General features: G+C 42.3%; 1 protein-coding gene across 6 annotated transcripts in view; it reads right to left on the bottom strand.

Moving 5' to 3' along the window:
• Positions 1-20198, bottom strand: part of GFOD1 (glucose-fructose oxidoreductase domain containing 1) — a 112062-nt gene that overhangs the window by 12185 nt on the left and 79679 nt on the right. The window contains exon 2 of one of the 6 annotated variants that reach the window (XM_039527305.1): positions 4551-4689. The exons of 4 other annotated variants lie outside the window; for them this stretch is intronic. The gene's annotated coding sequence lies outside the window, so the exon portion shown is untranslated. Of the gene's footprint in view, positions 1-4550; positions 4690-4719; positions 4736-20198 lie in introns of those variants that run through there. One more of the 6 variants, XM_039527306.1, reaches the window with a different exon arrangement.

Raw genomic sequence — 20198 nt, forward strand, 5'->3', positions numbered from 1 at the left:
AATAATACTCTCATTTCTCTTTCCTAGTTAATAAAAAGTTAAATAATTTATTACAGGATTGGCTACAGGTGTTGTCTTTGTTGTACAGATACCCATTGATCTGGAGTAGGCATCTGGTCTCTTGGGACTGGAAACAACCTATGCTGTGATATTTGGAGTAATCATTTATCACTAAGTCCAGCTTGCTTAGATGGCAAGATAGGAGACTGTGACTCCATAGTAATACTGTTATAGTGATCCAGGAGTTCACATTTGTCGCTGGCTAATTATAGAACACACCACCAGTTTGGGTTGTCTACCCTGTTTTCTGACTGTCTGCCCTGAGGTAGGCACTCTCAGTCGTGAGCCACTCCAGAGTGACAACACGTACAAGGTTGAGAGACTGCAACAGGTAATTCAAGACTGACATCTCAGAAATCATATGCAATTACAGAACTTGAAGGCACTAGCTCATACTGTCATTCTAATTTAAAATTTTGATCACAAGGATAGCTTTGGAAAATAGATGTTCTCATTGGTCTCTCAGGAGCACCATAATCATACAGTCATATCTCAGCATACTTCAGGCATCACAAGGTATACATCTTTGGCACCATAAATCAAGATTTTTCATTGTCACGTCAAACCCAGGCAACATACAGCGGGCAAGATTCCCACCTGTGCAAACTCACTGACTTCAATGCCATTGCTCCAAGGGGCTGCACTAATGATTGAGAGGCTCTCTTAGCTCATTAGCCTTTAGCTACAGAAAATTTTGCCACACAGTGTCAGTGTTTCCAAAAAAAGCAGCAAAGAATCCTGTGGCACCAGATCAATCAGGAGGATGAGGCCTGTCTGTTCTAGCAGTTGAAGAAAAAAAGGAGGAGGAGACTGGTTCTCTGTAATTGGCAGCCATTCAGTCTCTTTTTTTAGTCCTGAGCTGATGGTGTCAAATTTGCAGATGAACTGGAGCTCAGCAGTTTCTCTTTGAAGTCTGGTCCTAAAGTTTTCATTGCTGGCATATGATGGCATATATTACATTGGTGGGAAAGTGCTTCTGTTTTTTAGCTAACTCATCACTACACTGCTGTAAGGATTAGAGACACACTGTATACTAATAGCATTGTTACACTATATGCTATCTACTTAGGCATCAGGAGAACTCCCCACCCCCACCCCCAGCACCTTATCCAGGATTGCTCAAAGAAGAGCCAAGGCCCTCAATTTTCTTTTCCATGTCTAGTCCACGGGGGCACGGAATTAAACCAGGCGGGGCTAAGTAGCTGGTGGCCAAGGCAGTCTGTTGTGTCCCCCAGAAGCTCAGCCCATGAGAGCAGAGACAAGCAGCAGCAACAGGTATTGCGGTACCACTGGGGAAAGGGAGGAGCTGTGACCCAGGTGGCATTGCCCATCCCCCAGCACCCCTGAATCCAGAACTGCCAAGGGAAACGCCTCACTCTGGAGGCATCAGGACCCATGCAACCCCACTCCCTCCCCAGCTGTACGAGCTCAAAGACGAAAAACTTCTGGGAGGACCCATCCAGAATCTCAGCTGGCAGGAGCAGACAAGCAGCTGCCGCAGGGACCTACGGATGCTGAGGATGTCACTGGTGCACAAGTTTGGTACAGCTCTGAGTGTGGGCTCACTGGCTGTTTGCTTCATCTCCCTCCCTCTCAGTCTCTTCTCTCCATCCTCACTGTGCCTGCCCTCCACACTGCCTTTCTTCCCTCCTTGCTCCTGTCCTCCTTGCTCTCACTCCTTTCAATGCCCCTCCCCCTTCCTTTCTCTCTCTGTTTAGCCAATCCCCTCCCAGCAAAACCCTACCCAAAGCATTACAAAGAAACCCAACAAAAAGTCATGGCACTAACATGCTGTTTGCGACCATCCCTCTGCTTGTATATTCCATCCCTTCCCCCCAGCTCTCACCTGGCTTGTCGGTTTAGATTGTAAGCTCTTTGGGGCAGGGACTGCCTATTAGTCTGTGTTTGTACAATACTCAGCCCGCTGGGGCCCTGATTTCAGGTGGAGTCTTTAGGCACTATTATAATACAAATAATAAATAACAACAGCTGGGGACAGAGCTGACAGGGTAAAGGAAGAGCCTGTGACAAGCACATTGCAGCACTTTTATGCAAGATCAGTTGTAAAAACAAAATAAAACTTGCAACTACTTCATGTTTTGTCATGTCAGGGGAGTTGGAATTGCCTGCCGTAAGCAAAGGGTTAATGAGCTATGGAAAGATGGTGGTGGTGAAATGAAGCTTTCAAGGGAGTGTTTTGCTACCAGGACTAAAACATTCCGCTGCTCTGTTACACTAAACCTTTTACCCAAGCAACCCCCTTTGCGTGTTATTGCCCTTCATAAGTATATTCTAGAATTATACAGTCTTGGGAGAACTACTAGTGCCTCTCATTGCCCCACCGACTTCAGAGGGACCAGAATTTGGCCCTTTGTGTAAAAGTGATTACTATCCGTGAGATCTGGCTGTTGTAAAATGACATGCAGATATCAACTAGTTTGGAGACCACAGGTATTTCAACACTCACATGGGGCAACTGATAATTTAAATATAAAAAACAAAAACACTTTGGTGGTGGTAAAAATAATGATGGAGGAGCAAGAGATGACTTGCATGGGAGAAAGAAGGATTTTTCCTATTCAAAGACTTGGCAAGCACAGACCAGGAGAGAGAATCAAAGCTCAAAATGGGATGAAAGAGCGAGAGTGAGTGAGTGAGTGTTTTTTTTCTTTCAGGCTTGAGAACTATAATACTGAGCTAGCTTATTCAGTGGGGCCAGCATTTTCAGATGATGCATGAATCAGTTATTGAATTCTAATGCAAAGCTTTTGAATTGCTCTGAAATTGATCTAAATCAATATTAATATGAACGTTTCCAGCACTAGCAATGGAATAGTTCCGTAGGAGACAGATCTGGACATGGAAATGAAGAGCACACTTTGAAATGTCTTGTGGAGGAGGGTGCCGTTGAAAAGCAAAACTTACAAGGATTTCTTCAGACCCTTGAGCAGTATGTATAACAAGAAGCCTTTACTAAAATATATACTATATCATACTCTAACCATAATTCTCATGTATTTATCACACCCTAAGTATGATATGCTGTCAATTACTTCATTGGCTCGAAGACTAAAATTAGTTCAATAAATACATCCGTAATGGGAAAATATATGGCAATACTATGCTTCTTTGAGAAAACTATGCTAAATAAAATTCCTGACAAGGGAATAAATTTGGCAGAGATATACATAGCAAGGGTAGCATTAATCATGGCTGTACCCCTGACTAATATAATTTTTATTAAGGCCAGCATAATTTACAAAAGTAAATTGAATCTTTTCCCCTTGTCTGAATATTACAAAATACAAATGAATATAAATACTTTTTATTTTAAAGCCACTTGAGAGAAGATATACTTCACAAATATTGAAAGAAACAATGGATTGAATAAAATTCCCGTGTGTCAGATCAGTTTATATAGTATCACCAAGACCAAAATTTCAATTCATGAATCCCTGCTTCGACCAGATTCACCGTGTGACTCCGGTTTTATGCTGGTTGAACTCCACTGATTTCACTGGAGTTACATCAGCATAAAGCTAGAGTAACGCAACGGTGAATTGGGCCCTGAGTCTCTGAGGATCAGCAGTCTAAAGTGGTTTCAGAGAAGTCTCAGGTCAGTCACTGCCCAACAATTAATTCGCTTGTAACAAAATTTTAGGTCTCAAGCAGCTTGTTTAGATATGTGTATAAAGCATTCTACCAGCAACCAGCTTGCCCCAGAGTTATGTTTTAAAAAAACAACCACCACCCAACAACCCAGAGTCTGTGACTCTGTGACCAAGGCTTGACTATTATGGAACCTCAAGGTATCCCATAGTTCAGTGGTTCTCAACCTTTCCAGACTACTGTTCCCCTTTTGAGAGTCTGAAGCCCAACCCCACCTCCTGGAGCTCAAGAGCAAGCCCGCTGTCCAGAGCTTCACAGGGCCCCCTGTAGCATGGGGTTCTAGGCTATTGCTCTGCTTGCCACTCCTAACACCGGCCCTGCACTTACAAACCCCGCTAAACCCGTCCCAGGACCCCCCTGGGGGTCGTGACCCCGAGGTTGAAAAACACTGATCGAGGTGACAGCTTTCAGAGTGGTAGCCGTGTTAGTCTGTATCAGCAAAAACAACAAGGAGTCACTCAACAACAGACTTAAAAGTGGCGATTCTTCAACAAAAAAACCCTTCAAAAACAGACTCCAACAAGAAACTGCAGAACTGGAATTAATTTGAAAACTGGACACCATCAAATTAAGGCCTGAATAAAGACTGGGAGTGGATGGGTCACTACAAAAACTAGTTTCCCCCTGCTGATACTCACACATTCTTGTCAACTGTTTGAAATGAGTCACCTTGATTACATTGGCCTCATTAGTATTCACCCCTTCTTGTCAACTGTTGAGAATAGCTCACTTTCACCTTAATTGAATTGGCTTGTTAGCACTGACCCCCCCATACACTTGGTCAGGCAACTCCCATCTTTTCAAATGCTGTGTAGTTATACCTGCCTCTGTATTTTCCACTCCATGCGTCTGATGAAGGTTAGATCAAGTGTGAGCAGTCTCTTGGTCTATCCAAGGCCGTGATCAAGTGTCTTGATGTTTTTGGTCTCGAGATGAAAACCTTGTCTGTGTCTTTGGAACCTTGAGGTAAAAATATTATCTAAATTATACCTGCCTCTGTATTTTCCACTCCATGCATCTGATGAAGGTTAGCCCATGACAGCTTATGCCCAAATAAATTTGTTAGTCTCCAAGGTGCCACAAAGACTCCTCATTGTTTTTGCTGATCTAGATGAGTTGACATACCACCTGGAAGACATCTGCATACACCCATTAACCTCAGCATGTGGGTATTTTTAAAAAATATAATTCAGTCCTTAACTTCAATGGGAATTTACTGGGTAAGGACCTCTGTATTTGGTCCTTTATTTGCTCCAATTACTTCCAATTGCTCTACATTCCCCTAACAGTAAAATGCAGTCCATCAATGCAGTCTACATTATAATAATAAAAATCACATGGCTGTGACAACCTATGGTCAATCTCAGGTATTAGCATCTGCCTTTAATCAGGGCGGGTGCAAGGATGTTTCGCGCCCTAGGCGAAACTTCCACCTCACGCCTTCCTTCTCCCCCTCCCCCCGAGCTCTGTGGCAGCTCCCCCCCTCCATCCTGAGGCACCCCCCTGCGACAGCTCCCCCCCTCCGCCCTGAGGTGCCCCCCCGCAGCACCTCCCCCCAGACCGGGGAGCCATGCAGCAGCTCCCTGCCCCAGCTCACCTCTGCTCCGCCTCCTCCCCGAGCACACTGTCACCACTCCACTTCTCCTGCCCCCCAGGCTTGCGGCACCAAACAGCTGTTTGGAGCTGCAAGTCTGGGAGGGAGAGAAGCAGAGTGGGGTGGCGTGCTCAGGGGAGGAGGCGGAGCAGAGGTGAGCTGAGGCAGAGAACGGTTCCCCGGCATGCCGCGCCCCCCCTACTTGCTGCAGGCAGCCCTCCCCACACTCCACTGCCCCAGATCCCTCCGCCTAAATGCTGATGATGACTGGGGCGGCCGAAGATCCAGCCGCTGCGGTCGCTGCCGAAGGACCCGAAATGCTGCCCCCTGCAAATGCTAGTGCCCTAATGAGTTGCACCGCCCCTGCCTTTAATATGTTTATTTTTGTTAGTTGAAAACAACTAGATGCCCAGCTGTTGTAAAGGATTTGGGAAGATTAGGCAATCAGGCAGATTAATTTTCTTTAGGCTTTCCTGTCCTACACAGAATTGTTTATACAGATACGAATGGGTTACATTTACAGCTGTTAATCTGAGTCAATTCTCTTTATGTTATTCTCTCCTAACCCATTCCCCACCCCGCCCTAAACAAGCTAATTGTAGTCTGGCACTGAACCTGACTCTTTACAAAAAGAAACGTCAGACTGATGCTTTGGAGTAATTAATGCAGCCATTACATTGACAGTTTTGTTTGTATTCAGGCAGCCTTAAGAACATGGAGGAAATTACATCTTGTCTGCAGAGTGACAGGGAAAGTGATAGGAAATCCAAGTCTTCATTTAGAAAGAACTACAGGCTGCAGAGTCAGGTCAGTAAGTGTATTGCACACAACATAACAACAAACACAGCAAATCCTGCATTCTCCACACATTTTATGGTTTGGTTTGTTGTTTTTTTTATATAAACATTCCATTCTACCATCTGTCTGAGTGAGGTACACTGTAGCTTTATCACTATCTTTATTGTATGATGATGATGATGATATAGGAAGCGTGAGCATATTTTGTTATGAATAAGAGTTACTATAGTTTGGGAACTTTAGTATTGCAAACCTTTGCTCTTGTAAACATTCGGTCTTGTTTAATTTGGGAACAGCTATCTTTCTAGGGTAAAATGGGATTGGTAAATCAGTCTCTCTTTCTTTCAAAATGAATTTGAAAACAAACTGGTGTTCAGAACCTGAGACCTGTTTCCTTCCCCTCTTTCTCATCTCCTCCCCCTGCTTTCCCCTTCCCCCCAACCCCGCAAAAAAAAAAAAAAGTTTACAAAGGACTTGGCTTAAGCGCTTGTCATTAAAGAGCCTCTGGCATTTTTGTAAGAGATGAGAGGGCATTACTTCCAGTGTCCAGATCTAATTCCAAACTGGGTAATTACGTTTTTCCTAACCTTAATTTCCCCTGTAGTTTCAACTGGATAAAATATAGTTCTTATACTGAGAATCTAAGGGTGTGCCTACACAAGGAAACTGACCGGTATAGCAGAATAATTATAATATAGCAGAATTACATTTTTCTGGAATAAAATCACTTTGATTCCAGAACAGAGTGTCCATACTCTGTTATAGTTATATCAGAATCACCAATTTTATTCCTCTCCCTAAAACAAGCCCTAACTTGCCATCAAGTGGCTAGTGGAGTGACTTTAATAAATCCCCTCCAATTCTCTCCCGGTTTGGATTGTACAAAAATACAATAGGCAGCAGGCCTCCTCTTTACCCAATATTAAAAATCAGATTATGGCCCCTGTTTGGTTTCATTGTTTATTCAGGCAAACTCTGTCCCTATTCTATGTGGATAAACAGAGTTCTACTGTATCTATTATTTGGTCTGGTTCCAACCCGCCATAGGGCCCAGTTCCATTCTCCCCTTGACATCAATGGGAGTTCTGCCATGGACTTAAGTGGAAGCACAATCAGGCCTTACCAAGCTTCAGGCCAAATTCATCATAGATATAATTCTACTGACTAGCCAGAGTTACACCAGAAATGAATACAACAGTAATAAACAGACTATAAGTAATCCATGGTTTAAACTAACTGTTACATACATACATAGATGATTACCATTTCAGCTGAAATTACTCCACAATTAAATTAACATTGTTCTTCTTTGGGAAATTTGTTGAGTCTTTTTTTATCTTAAGATAGTAGCCTAATGTTTTTAGTTCATATTTTATTCCTGGCAGAACTAGCTCAATGCTATTAAACGAGCCATAAACCCATTTTGAAAAGTAGCAAATATAGCTTATCTTGTGAGGATCAAAGTGAATCAGCAGTTCTAAATACTCCACCTCTGGATCCATCGGAAAGATTGATGCTTGTTTAATTACTCCCCAGGCTGCAGAGCTTACACCAGGGCCAAGGTTTCAGCCTATGCCCGAGCAGCTGACTGAGACAGAAAGAATTCATCAGGTTCCAGCTGCCTGGATTCCAGCCTCCCCTATCCACAATCATTCTGTAGCTAAATCTTTCTGAAAGGGATTCTTGAAAAAATGCCATTCGGGCTCAAACTGGTTTAGCGTGACTTAGGCTGCCCCGCTACAAGACACAATTAAATTACACTGTGGTGAGCAATGGTGGCTTAGGCCAGGTTCACTATATTTTTCCGTTTGTTTGTTTTAATGGAGAATAAGTACCCTTTGCTCCAACTTAAAAAGTTTAAGGAACTCAACAAATCTCAGCATTCCTGGGTGGTGCCATGCATACAGAGTATGCGACGTTTGACATGCCCTTGGGCAACTTCTCTCACTGGGGCTCAGGAGAGCACCCGGCAGAATTTAAAGCAATTTTTCCCAGGTAAACTCCTAAGAGGAGGGTGTCCCTGAATTTGAACCCCACTCCAGTACAAGTGTTCCCATGGATGTAGGGGGTGCACTTTGCATCTATCTGTGCCTGTGGTGGAATGAATCTGGTTTACTAACTAATGCAATATCCCTGTGAGTTGGTAAATTGTATTATCCCCATTTAAAACCTGTTGCAATTCTTAAGTTTGCTCTAGAACCAACTAACATTTGATTGTGGGGGAGGAAATGATAGCTAGAAAGATAGACAGACAGACATTTAATTCACTTTTAAGTGAATTAAGCTAAAGCAAATTAAAACTACTTTTAGTTCTGAATGAAAGCATCCCCACAGGGGCTTACCATGCTTTTAAACTAGTGCACTTTAAAGTCATTTCTACTTAATTCAACTTAGCTTCCATGTAGATAAGCCCTAGAAAGGTTTTTCAACCTAATAACAACCCATGATCTAAATAACCAGCATTCCCAAACACATACTACATTCTACCTGTAATCCCTAGGAGGTTGAATGATTATGAACAATTCAAAAAAAGACAGTTTTTACTGTGGGGCCCTATTGCCATGTGAACTCAGTTTGATTTTTTTCACTGAACACCAAGTAGCCAATGTTATAACCCCACTATCAGTCGGAAGCCCAGGGTCTGGATGTTGGAAAGAAAACTAACCTAATCAATTGTATTTACTTTTCTGACTGCAGTGTTTACCTTCACAGTTGAATTCTGAGGAAAAGCAGTAGTGTCTGTGATTAAAACCCCCTACTATGAACTAACAGTAAAAACTGCAGGTTTCAGAAAACTAGATATATACCACAACAGATTTAATATAGGCAAAAAAATATATAAATGGCAACGTTACAAAGGGAGTTTGAAAATCGCTTTCCATACTGACAGCATGTATGTGAAATGGAAGTGACTCCGGCACAAACAGCAACTTCAATTTTACAATGGTATAGCTCCAGTATCTCCAATTGCTGCATAACAACATGAGCATAACTTCACAACACTTAATATAGTCCCAATTTCTAATAACCAGAGTAGTACCTTAATAAAGCAAACTTCAGTCTGGCCAAGGGCTCATAATTTCTAAGGCCTTATCCATACGTGAAAGTTGTACCACTGACTATACTGGTGGAAGTTAAAGCGGTACAGCCCCACTAGAATGGACACAGGTATACTGGTTAAAAGGTGCATCATACCAGTACAGTTCAATAAAATGCACTGGCATAAGGCATCTTTATACTGGTATAACTGCACCCACACTAGGGGTAGTACCAGTATAATTGGTTAAAAAAAAAAAAAAAAGTCACACCCCAAGTGACACAATTATACTGATACAAAAATTTCTAGTAAACCAAGCCTAATACTGGTTTCAGAGTAGCAGCCGTGTTAGTCTGTATCCATAAAAAGAACAGGAGTACTTGTGGCACCTTAAAGACTAACAAATTTATTTTAGCATGAGCTTTCGTGAGCTACAGCCCACTTCTTCGGATGCATAGAATGGAACACAGAGACAGGAGATATTTATACTAATAAATATAAAGCCTAATACTGGGAGATTTGTGTACTCTATGGAATAATCAAATAACAGAATTTCAGTGTGGATGAGATAGGTTTCCAGTTATAAAACCAAATGTAACCATGCATAGGTGGATTCAGACAGGAGCTTTGCTCATGACTCCAACACCAGAGGAGTGCTAGCATATCAGCACTTGGGACTGCTGCGTGGATGGAGAGAGGAACATGTCCATTCAAACTGTTCCCCTGGCTGATTATATCATGGAGCCACAATATTGTTCCTCGAGGGGCTGACTCACCAACCTTCTAAGAGACACCTGCCACACTTGATAATGTCTAGCAGCGGAGGGAAAATATGTTAAAAACAACAATTTTAAAAACAATCTTGCTGTTCCCTTTCTATACTGTTTGCTAAAATGACTCTACACTAATTGGACCTGCATGGATATCTACAGAGACTTCACATCAGCTACCTTCTTGAGGAAGTTTCATAGGCAGAGGGATTTGACCTTCCAGTGCCATTCCCAACTTCCACCTTAACACAGAGGTTGGATCTGCACCGGTCATGGGAACTTTTAGAGTAAACCATCCCTAATTCTGCCCATGTCACAGCTTCCAGGAACAAGGCTAGCTGGCAAGCAACCTAAATAAGACTTTGAAAATAATCAGAATCAGTATTTCTAGAGAATTGTTAATCCACAGATTTCAAAACACTTTACAAAGTTGGGTATCATAAACCCCATTTTAGAGACAGTGAAATTGAGGCACCATGAGGGAAAGGGATTTGCCCAAGGTCACATAGTGAGTTAGTGGCAGAGGCAGCAATCTATCCTAGTCTATTCCCAGTCTGGTGACCTTTCCACACCAGAGGGTATTAGAGGGTTTCACAGTTTTATTGTGAGCATTTCAGTATTTAGTCTTCTTGTTCAAGTCCCACCTGCTGAAGTCAAGAGATTGCAAGAAAATCTCAACTTTCATTAAAAAAAAAAAAAAGGATAAATTTATAGCTCTTATAGTTGCATAAAAAAAGATGGAAAACGTGAAGCAAGTTCACCTGCTAAGACTCAAAAATCAGAAGGCAAACAAACTCCCACCCCAACATTTTTTAATCTCATGATTTTGGGCCTGTCTCATGATTTTTTTAACATTTGAGGCTGGCAGTACTGCAGATGAGGCTCACAATTAAAATATTATCTTTTATATCTATGCTGCGTTAATGGAAAACACATTTTGCTAGCACAACATATTTTTAACAATGAAGTATTACCACTCACAGATGAGTACTGTAGACTGTTCCTTATTTAATCCATTATGCTCGTCCCCAATAAAAAAGTGTATTTTACATTACTCCATTCTGTGGTGTACTAGTCTCCTGCCACTGTGGACACTATCCACAGGCAAAAATGTAATGCAGACCAGGGTAACATACTTTAGAAAGAACAGAGAGCTGGTCACATGAACTAAAGCAGTAGTAGCAAACCTCCAAGGCACTGACCTTCAATTTCCCAACTGCTTCACATTTTAAAGGATTCCCTCCGATATGTTTTTTAAGATAAGGGAGCTCACGTTTTTATACCTTCCTGTACACAATTGCAGAAGATACATGCCGGTGGAAGGAAATGGTACTTTGGGTAGGACTGGGGTGATTCACCCCTGGTTATTGTGCCCTCTACCAATGTCAGCCAGGGCACCAGACTTGCAAAGCAAAGAGTCTAGTAGAGGGAAGGCTGGAGTTGTGGAATTGTGGAAAGCTGATGCAAATTCCCCTTCTGCTGGGAGTGGGGTGAGCGCTGGCTTGGAAACAGGTGTGACCAGGGCAGCTAAGATCTGAGCTGATGATTCAGTGCATCCTCTTTGTAGTCACCTTTCACCTGCAGAGCTGCTATAAAACTTCTGAGGAAACTAGTTAGTTGTCCTCCCTATTGTAAAACCTATCCTAAAGCTGGGTGGCAAACCCCCTCAAAACAGTGGAAACAACTGCCTGGACTCCCAGATGTGCAGCAGGCCTTGCTGGTACAAGTAGGTGTAATTTGTACCTCCCTGTGCTAGTCAGGTGAATCCAGACCCTTATCTTCAGTGTTTAAAAGGTGCTATAGGATAGTAAAGAATCCCATGTCTGTTTTCACTGTTGCTCCTTTTAGGTTCTGAAATAGCTGGAAAAGAAAGCCAAAGGCGAATTGACAGAGCAAAGCCTACCCACAGTGAAAAGCACATATGAGGCTTTAAAGAAACCTAACATGATGAGCTTAACTTCAGTGTGAAGTAACTCTTTTCAGCTTCCCAACATATTCACTGTGTTATCCCTGTGTTGGGCTCTTCGGATAAGCATGACCCAGGCAGTCTTCATATGCAAAGCTTTCAAAAGCCAGAACAATGGGCACAAAAAATTATTTGTAACACATCTTCAGTTTCCAGCTGAGCAGTTAATATTTGCCTTGATTAACTGAGAAGCTGGAAACAAACAGTAACAAAGGCAAAAGAGACTAGTTTCTGCATGGGGCTCTTGTAGCGGGCAGAACTTTGTCCCTAGGATTCAGTGCATCAAGAAGTAGCTGTCAAAAATGACTTTGCTCTTTCTAATTTGGTAAGTTTAGCCCAGAAAGAGGTCTTGTGGGGAACTGAGGAGCTCAGAGGAATTACGGTGGAGATATGGGACTTTTTACCTCTGTGGCTCAGGCCTCGATTCAGCTAGATCAGTACCAACTCAATGAACGTCATTAGATTTGATGAGCGTTTGGCAGCCTATGTGGAAATAGGCCTCAGGCCCAGTTCCCGGGGGACAGTTGTCCATACCACAAAAACTACCTTCACTGTTGGCACTAATTAGCCCTCACAGGGCAGTCCCAACAGAGAGGCAAGCAAAGAGATTCATGAGCCAGGGAGAGTGACCCATCCTCAGACAGTCATCCTCACACAGACTGAGAGCAGTGAATTGGAGGCTTTCACTACTACACCCCGGGTCAGACAGGTTCTTTTGATAAAGAGGAGTTCAGTGTCCCAGGGCTGGCAGCCCTTTTTGCTGTAGTGACGCAGACATTTTGATTATATCTTAACAGCAGCCATAACTGCCTCCCACTAACTTACTAATGTTGCTGTGCCTTTGCGACACACATGTTTCTGCTTTCCCCCCAGGGAACTGCCAGCTGAGATTCTACACACTAGAACAAGAAGTCAGGAGCATCCATGGCACAAACGGTTCCTCCTATTGGGCATGTGCTATGTTCTTTTTCTGAGAGCATCCCTGGCTTGCATATGGATGGCGACACCCTGGCCACAAATTAATTCCACTCAGACAAAGGGATATTGAAGCTGGTGTGATTGGTAAAGAAGTTGGGAGAGGTGGGTTTCAGAATCAAGAGATGTAGACAGGGCCTGAGCAATGGAGGGCCTTGGATAAATTTGAATCTGATTCACAGCTCAGTAAGGAGCCAGTGAAGCGACTCAAACACAGAGATAATATGGATGAAGAAATAAGTGTCTTCTACCTATTTTATTTTATTATTTTTTTTAAACTGGCATAATAACCTGTATGTAGGTCTGGGTTCCCATGCAAGATAATTTTAGAATATACCAGCAAAGACAGATGCTATAGAGCAATGATCATCTGCCACAGGAAACATTTTGTACAGTGTGGCCAATACAGTCAGAGTATTTGCACCAGTCTCTGCCAAGGCACTCGTGCCTTGAATGTTGTTTGCAGATACAAGATATGTATTTGTGCCCTGGAAGAAGCCTGCCCTGGCAATCTGAACAGAGCAGCTACCAAGCTGCAATGGTACTTCGGTGAGGAGAGAAAGTTCAGCAAACTGCTCATGTCTCAGAAGCTCAAAGTACAGGGAGCTGTCAGACTGCTGGATCCCCCAGGGATTTAATATGTGCACTGCTACTCACTATGTACTCTATGCAAACCTGTACACTGAATAGACTTATACATTCATTAAATCAGTTTTCCATAACACTGCATAAATAAAATGTGTCTCATATGCATGCCTTCTCTTCTTACTCCAACCTTGAGCTCCTGGCCATACTGGGGTGATTTGCACCAGTGCAACCACGCCAGTGCAAACCTTCAGTGTGGATGTACTGCACCAGTGCAAGATGGAGCTTACCCTGTAAGGGGTCTTGGAACTTACCCTGCAATGTTAGGCGATTTAGTGGGTGGTACATATTGCTATGGTCAAATATATTTGAAATACTGTACCTCTTTTTAGTGCATATTACTACTTGGGAAAGTGGAAGGCTGCCGTACCTGGGAAACTGAACTAGGGTTTATCAGAAGAATCAGTGTGACATGGGGAGTGGCAGTGAAAGCTTCCAAAACACTGCCTATGACCAGAGCAAAAATCTTTTCTGGTGCAAGCCTTATTTTGCACTGAGACAGTATGTGTTTACTGGGGCTTTACACTGCTATTGCTACGCTGATGGAATTAGACAAGTATACACCTCCTTAACACTGTTTAAGGCTGTGTCTACTCTATGGAGTCTATATTGGCAACATACCCATGTAAACCTAACTTTTGAGTGGAGGCCAAGCACGATGTTACTCCTGGTTTTGCTACTGATGTGAAAAAAAATTTCTTTAAATAATGATAAACCAGTTTAAAAAAAAAAACCTAGCAAACATTAAAAAGAAAGTGACCAAATCCTCCCTGGCGTAACTGCACTGACTAGTTTGTCCCTGCTTAAGTTAAAATTAAGCTGGTTCTATAAGAATCTGGACAGTTACCTTTGATACAAATCCAGTTGGACTACCCTTAAAAAAAAACGACAACTATGTGTTGTTTGTTCTCAGTAAAACCAGCCTCTAAACTAAAGTCTTTGGAGATTATTTTGTTATCTGTTATGGTTTGGGGCTTTTAAAAAATAAAAAAAAATAAAAAAAAATCAACCAAATGTCCCTTCCAACGCGAGAACCAGTTAAACACAGACATCTGGTCATGATATTCTGTTGATTCTAGGAGAGCCAACTCAAGCTAATTATCTGCTTCCACTTCAGAAAAGAATAAAATACCTCCCCCCCTCACTAATGGAAAATAAACAAACATTCTCCAGTGTGTATTCATTACATTATTGAAAAGTTTTGCTTGCCATGCAAATAACTTTTTAAAAGGTACAAGCACTGAACATAGACAGTACTAGATACAACAACCACCTGTGTTCATCCATTCACATCTGCTTCCCTGGTTAATTGGATCAGCTGTTCTGTAAAATTTTAGGTAAGGAAAGGAACATCTATTTCTGGGAAGGAAGAAAGCAAGGGAAGAAAGAGTCTGGCTGACTGGCTTTGGACTAGCTGGCTTCTGGACTACTGCACCAGTCCTATAAAGAGATTAAGCTACCCCTTGAAGACAATGGAAGAGGATCTGCTGGAGGAATGGAATATTCAGTAAGCAGCAGGCTTACAATGATAGATATGTCATAAAGGTTGATAAAATCTGTAACTAGCTCATGATTTTTCCACAAAGTGCATGATAAATTCACTGCAAGTGATCGTCACAGATGACCGCTAAAAACAGAAATCATAAACATAAGTGAGACATACTATGCAAGATGTGACAAATCTATCACGGACAGCCTTCCAACATGTCCTCACCCAACACTGAACACAGAGCGGCACTCATCTAAAATTCATATAAATGCAACTAGCAGTGTGACTCCAGTTCAGCCCAGAAGGATACACGTGGGTCTTGTGCAGACTCTGATGACTGTTCTCATGTATTAGATGTAAACAAGCTTTTTTTGGGGGAGGGGGGACCGCCTTGGCAATATTTTAAGTTCTCTGATCTTTATTCTCTTAGTCTATGCTGTTCTGACAGATAGCAAATAATGGAAGGGATTTGGCCTCTTTTTTGGCAGGCTATGTGTACTTACCCTAATAAAGTGTGCAGGACATGAGTGACTCATGTGCATTGCTTTCCAGCTGCTACCTCCAGGCTCTCAGACGGTCATACCAAAGTGCAGTAACTTTTTGGTCTCTTAGTTTCTTTTCTACTTGTTGGAGTTTAATATACTCTTTTTCTTTCCAATGCAATCTAGAGCTCAAAGAATGATGCTGCCCTTTGTCCACTGGATGTTAGTGATTTGTTCACATAAGGACAAGGAAAGGTTTTTTGGGGGGTTGGGTTAAAGCAAAAGGATTCTTGGTGCCTGAAGGCAATTTTTTCACTCCAAAAACCAAAACATATTTTACAGTTTTCTCTCACAGATGATGGCTACAGGGGGCATTGGAAGATTTGTGTCTGCGTGGCTGTGCATCTTGCTGGCTGACTTTACACAGAGCTGCTCCAGCGGCACTCAGCATGGACTGCCAGCCAGTGAAGCCACAGAGTAGAATCCCTTATCTGGGATCTCCTTGCTCTTCTGAAACTTGGTAGGCAAAGCTTTCCCCTTCTGGCCTAGTAGGGAGTGAAGATGTGGAAATTGAGGGTGTTCCGCAACTCTCAGGAGGTGTTCAACACTTCACAGGACCCAATCCTCGTAGGTGCTGAATGGGAGTTGAGAATGCTCGACATCTCTAAGAATCAGGCCCCACATATATTGAAACCCACTTAGGAAAAAGAACAGGAGTACTTGTGGCACCTTATAGACTAACAAATTTATCTGAGCATAAGCTTTTGTGGGCTAAAACCCACTTCATCGGATGCATGAGGAAAAGGCAGCCACCACTGTGGAGAGCCAGCCACCTCTGCAAAACTGTTTAGGAAAGGAAGTGAAGAGGAGTACCATATCCTGTCAGAACTGCCAGGCTGGTCAGAATCCTGCTTCTTTGACTTTGCCCCCCAAACGACCACAGATTATTTTACTGATGTAGTTTAAGGCTTCTCAACCATAAATCCGTAGCCTCCTGGAGATCTGTAAGACATACGCTGGGTGCACTTTATGCTGTAAGCAAAGAAATCTCAACACTGAGGCCAGTCTATGGAGAAATGCTTTTTCTCCTTTAGACATTTTAATAGGAGCAGGAAGCTTTTATGGGGAGAAGCGGGGAAGTCCTTACCTAGTCCACTGCTATTCATTTGTCACAGACAGCCACTGTGTCTTAGCTGACATTCACTAATGCTTGGAAACAAGCCACCTCAGTGTACCACACTCAGAATGACCTCAGGGACAACAGAGTTCCAGAAAGGTTAACTTCAGCTCCGTTCTAGGGCAAGACCCTGTTCCATTTGTTCATTTAGGCTTAATTTAATTTTCCACACTATCACCCACTGCTGATTCCCTTCGCTTTCCTGGGGAGGTGGAGCTTGTTCCTCTTATCCTACTGTCACTCTCAAACGGGATCCAAAAATTGTGACAATGAGTAAAAAAGTCTGCCTGGTAAAAATGTAAATTATGGTTGCACAAGATTTTGACCTAGCTGTGGAAAGGCTGGTTAATTCCTTCATTAATCATTTCCATTCTGTAAGAATGCACTGATATAGAAAGGTGCCTGGCTGGGGAATGCAGTGAAGTCTTTCCCAGATAGATAATACTAGATGGAGGCAGTAAAGCCTGCAGCCATATCTCCTGACACTGGAACCTACTCAGAGATGGAAGGGGCAGGATGTATCTTGGGCAGAAACTTCCAAGGGACACTTAGATCTGGCAGAAAATTGTTCTCATAATTCAGCAAATATCACTTTGGATAGATACTGAATTAAGGGACAATGTGTCAGTCTGGTATAAGGGAGTGTTTCACTGTTGGAGGTGCTGTTTATCAGATGAAATATAACACAAAGATCTTGATCATTTGTGGTCATTAAAGATCTTATGACACTTTTCATAAGATTAGAGGGGTGTTAGCCCTGGGTGCAGTAGGTAACTATATTCTGCTTACCTACATTTTCCCTACAGTTTCAACTTGACACTAGCCTCTTTGTTTTAACCTGTCCCTGTGTGCTTCTACAACTGCTGTGCTCCACCCCAGTGACGGCTGTATTTTGGGGTGAAATAATCTTTACGCTATCTGGAGGGCAGTTTGTGTATTAGTTTATTACGCTTACTAAGTGTCTTGGGATCCTCTGGGATGAAAGACGCTACATATATCACCATTACTGAGCTCTATCCTGGGGTCTTTAGTCCGTTTCAATTCAGTCCTTACTCCTTAAGGACTTTGGGATTTTGCCCATTAAGCACAGACAGGGCATTGGAGAGCAGATGCTGATAGAATAACATTTGGGTGGAGGTAGAAGGCTCCCCTTTCTTCACAACCTGCAAATAACTTTCCAGAAGTACAGTAGATTGGTTTTAAGCCCATATCTTGCAAATCTGCTTAACCACCAGCAAATTTTAGAGGTTCCACCCTTTATATTTTTAGGACCCAGGGAATAGCACAGGATTGCTCACAGAACATTTTTTCCAGCTCAGGGATACATCAAAACAGCCTATAGTTACACACCTGGGATTACTGTTCAGTACAGAATGCTTTTACCTCTAGAAGTACAATTCCTTTCAAAGCAAAGGGCACTTGCATAGTGCCATGGATGCACAGTGTACATCCTAGCAAGAAAAGGCCCGACTCCCCACTGCCTTGCATCTTGTGTAGTCACTGACACCTATGCAGAGCAAGTGTAAAATGCAGCCACTCTCATGTGACAGCATTCTACACTTGCCTTCCATGGGTATAAATGTGAGAGGCAGTGGAGAACCCGCCTACATAGTGTATGCAGGAAACAGGAAACTGCCTAACAAGTGGCCCTACATGATCTAACTAGTATGATATAAGAACTTAAAACTCCCAAGACCATTTAAGGATGGCGTTTGAGAGGAAATTAGCAAACAGTTTCTAATTCCAGGAAGCTCCACCACAGATCTGTACAGGATATCCAAACACAGCCCAGTCAACTTGTGGGGCTGCATTTGGTAAAATGAATAGAAATGATTGACATATTTCCTACCTTGACACTGAGAATGTACATAGTCAGCCAATACAAGATACTGCTCTAAATTCCAGGAGGACAAAGTGCCACTAAATATTTAAACATGGATTTATTTTTATTTTTTTTTAAAGTCCAAAATACATACATCAAAAGCAATGACATTTAATAGTAATTCATTGCAGCTTTCCCTAAATCCCCTTCCAAAAATGCTTCTTTCCTTATATACTGCTGTGTAATTATTAAAATAAATAATAAAACCATAGTAATAATAAGCTGAATTCTAGGCCAAGTTTATGAAGCCATAAAGGGCTTATTGGCCCCCAAAAGCCTCAAACAGGCCTCAGAACAATTGATCCTGTGGGTTGTCAACCCAGTGCACAGAAGGGAACGGAAGGTAACCATGGGACTGAGAACTCAGGTCAATATAAGCCCTCTGCCCCAGTCAATGAAGTTAGGGTGTTGCACAATATTTCAACAGTAAAATATTCCACTACAAACCACTTATTTATCATTTATGCAACTGAAAGTCTCAAGAGGTTAAACATAGAAGAAAAAGGGACAGTGGGGTCAGTTGGGGACTGGGGTCATAATCTACAACTCATATGAATAAAGGGGCCTGGGGTGTTTCTTGACAGTGGGAAGAGATGGATACAAGGGTGAATGCATTCCCAAACACAAGGCCTATTTAAACAAAAGCCTGATTGCCTGCCGATCTACAACACAATGGTAGGATTCTTAAGAGGTGGGTGGTGTCTGAGCACAGGCATCCATCCGAATGAGGCTCCAGGAGAAGGTGTCAAATGTGCCATTAACGGCATCAAAAAAACCAACAGTGCTGATATAAAAATCAATCCACCTTTTGACAGGCAGCCAATGTAAAAATGCTGGACAAGAACAATATGAACCTGTGAATGACCATGCTCCTCCATTCTGACCAAGCTGCAAGTGGTGGAGATGCATTGCCAAGCAGCTCTGATGAGAGTGAATGGTAACAGTCAAGACTTACAGTCACAAGGAAGTAGGTGCTGCTGTTACAAGTTTCTCGTGGATAAATAATAGATAGTCTGTGCAAACTGTCCATTTGGACGTCAAATTTTTGTATCACATCTGATAGGCGGCACCCCCTGGCTTAAAGTAGTAATAGCAGCCAAATATACAGTAAAAATTGTTCCAGCACCTGTGTGTATGGCTCTCCATGGAAGAACATGGCTAAATGTAGCAGCAAGATTCTTAACTTTACTCACTAAAGGAGTCTTCTCAATAAACAGAGACACAAAGGAAGTGAGAACACCCTCACAATGACTATTATTCTCTGTATTACAGTAGTGCCCAGAGACCCACAATCATGAAACGCTGATTCATCTAAACTGAAACTTTTCAGGGTTGGTTTCTACAAACTTCTTGACTCAAAATGTTTTTGAAAGAAAGTGTTTTGAAATTTTTGAAAAGTTTCATTTTGACATTTTCAAAACTCTGGCTCGCTGGTTCAAAATTACTGTTTCAAAATTTAAACTAATTGCAGTAAAAAAAAAAAAAAGAAAAAAAGACCCATTTTTGGGAGGAGGGAGGGAATTGAGTTTGATGACATTTTTGAGATTCTGACTTTTTGTCCTGGTTCAGGACAGGAATAAATTTCAAAATCTCAAAAAACCAATTCCTGCCCAGCTCTAGCACTGATCATGAGGCACTTAAATTCCCAGCTAGG

Source organism: Mauremys reevesii, linkage group 2 (assembly GCF_016161935.1).
Source record: "Mauremys reevesii isolate NIE-2019 linkage group 2, ASM1616193v1, whole genome shotgun sequence".
NCBI classification, from domain to species: domain Eukaryota; kingdom Metazoa; phylum Chordata; order Testudines; family Geoemydidae; genus Mauremys; species Mauremys reevesii.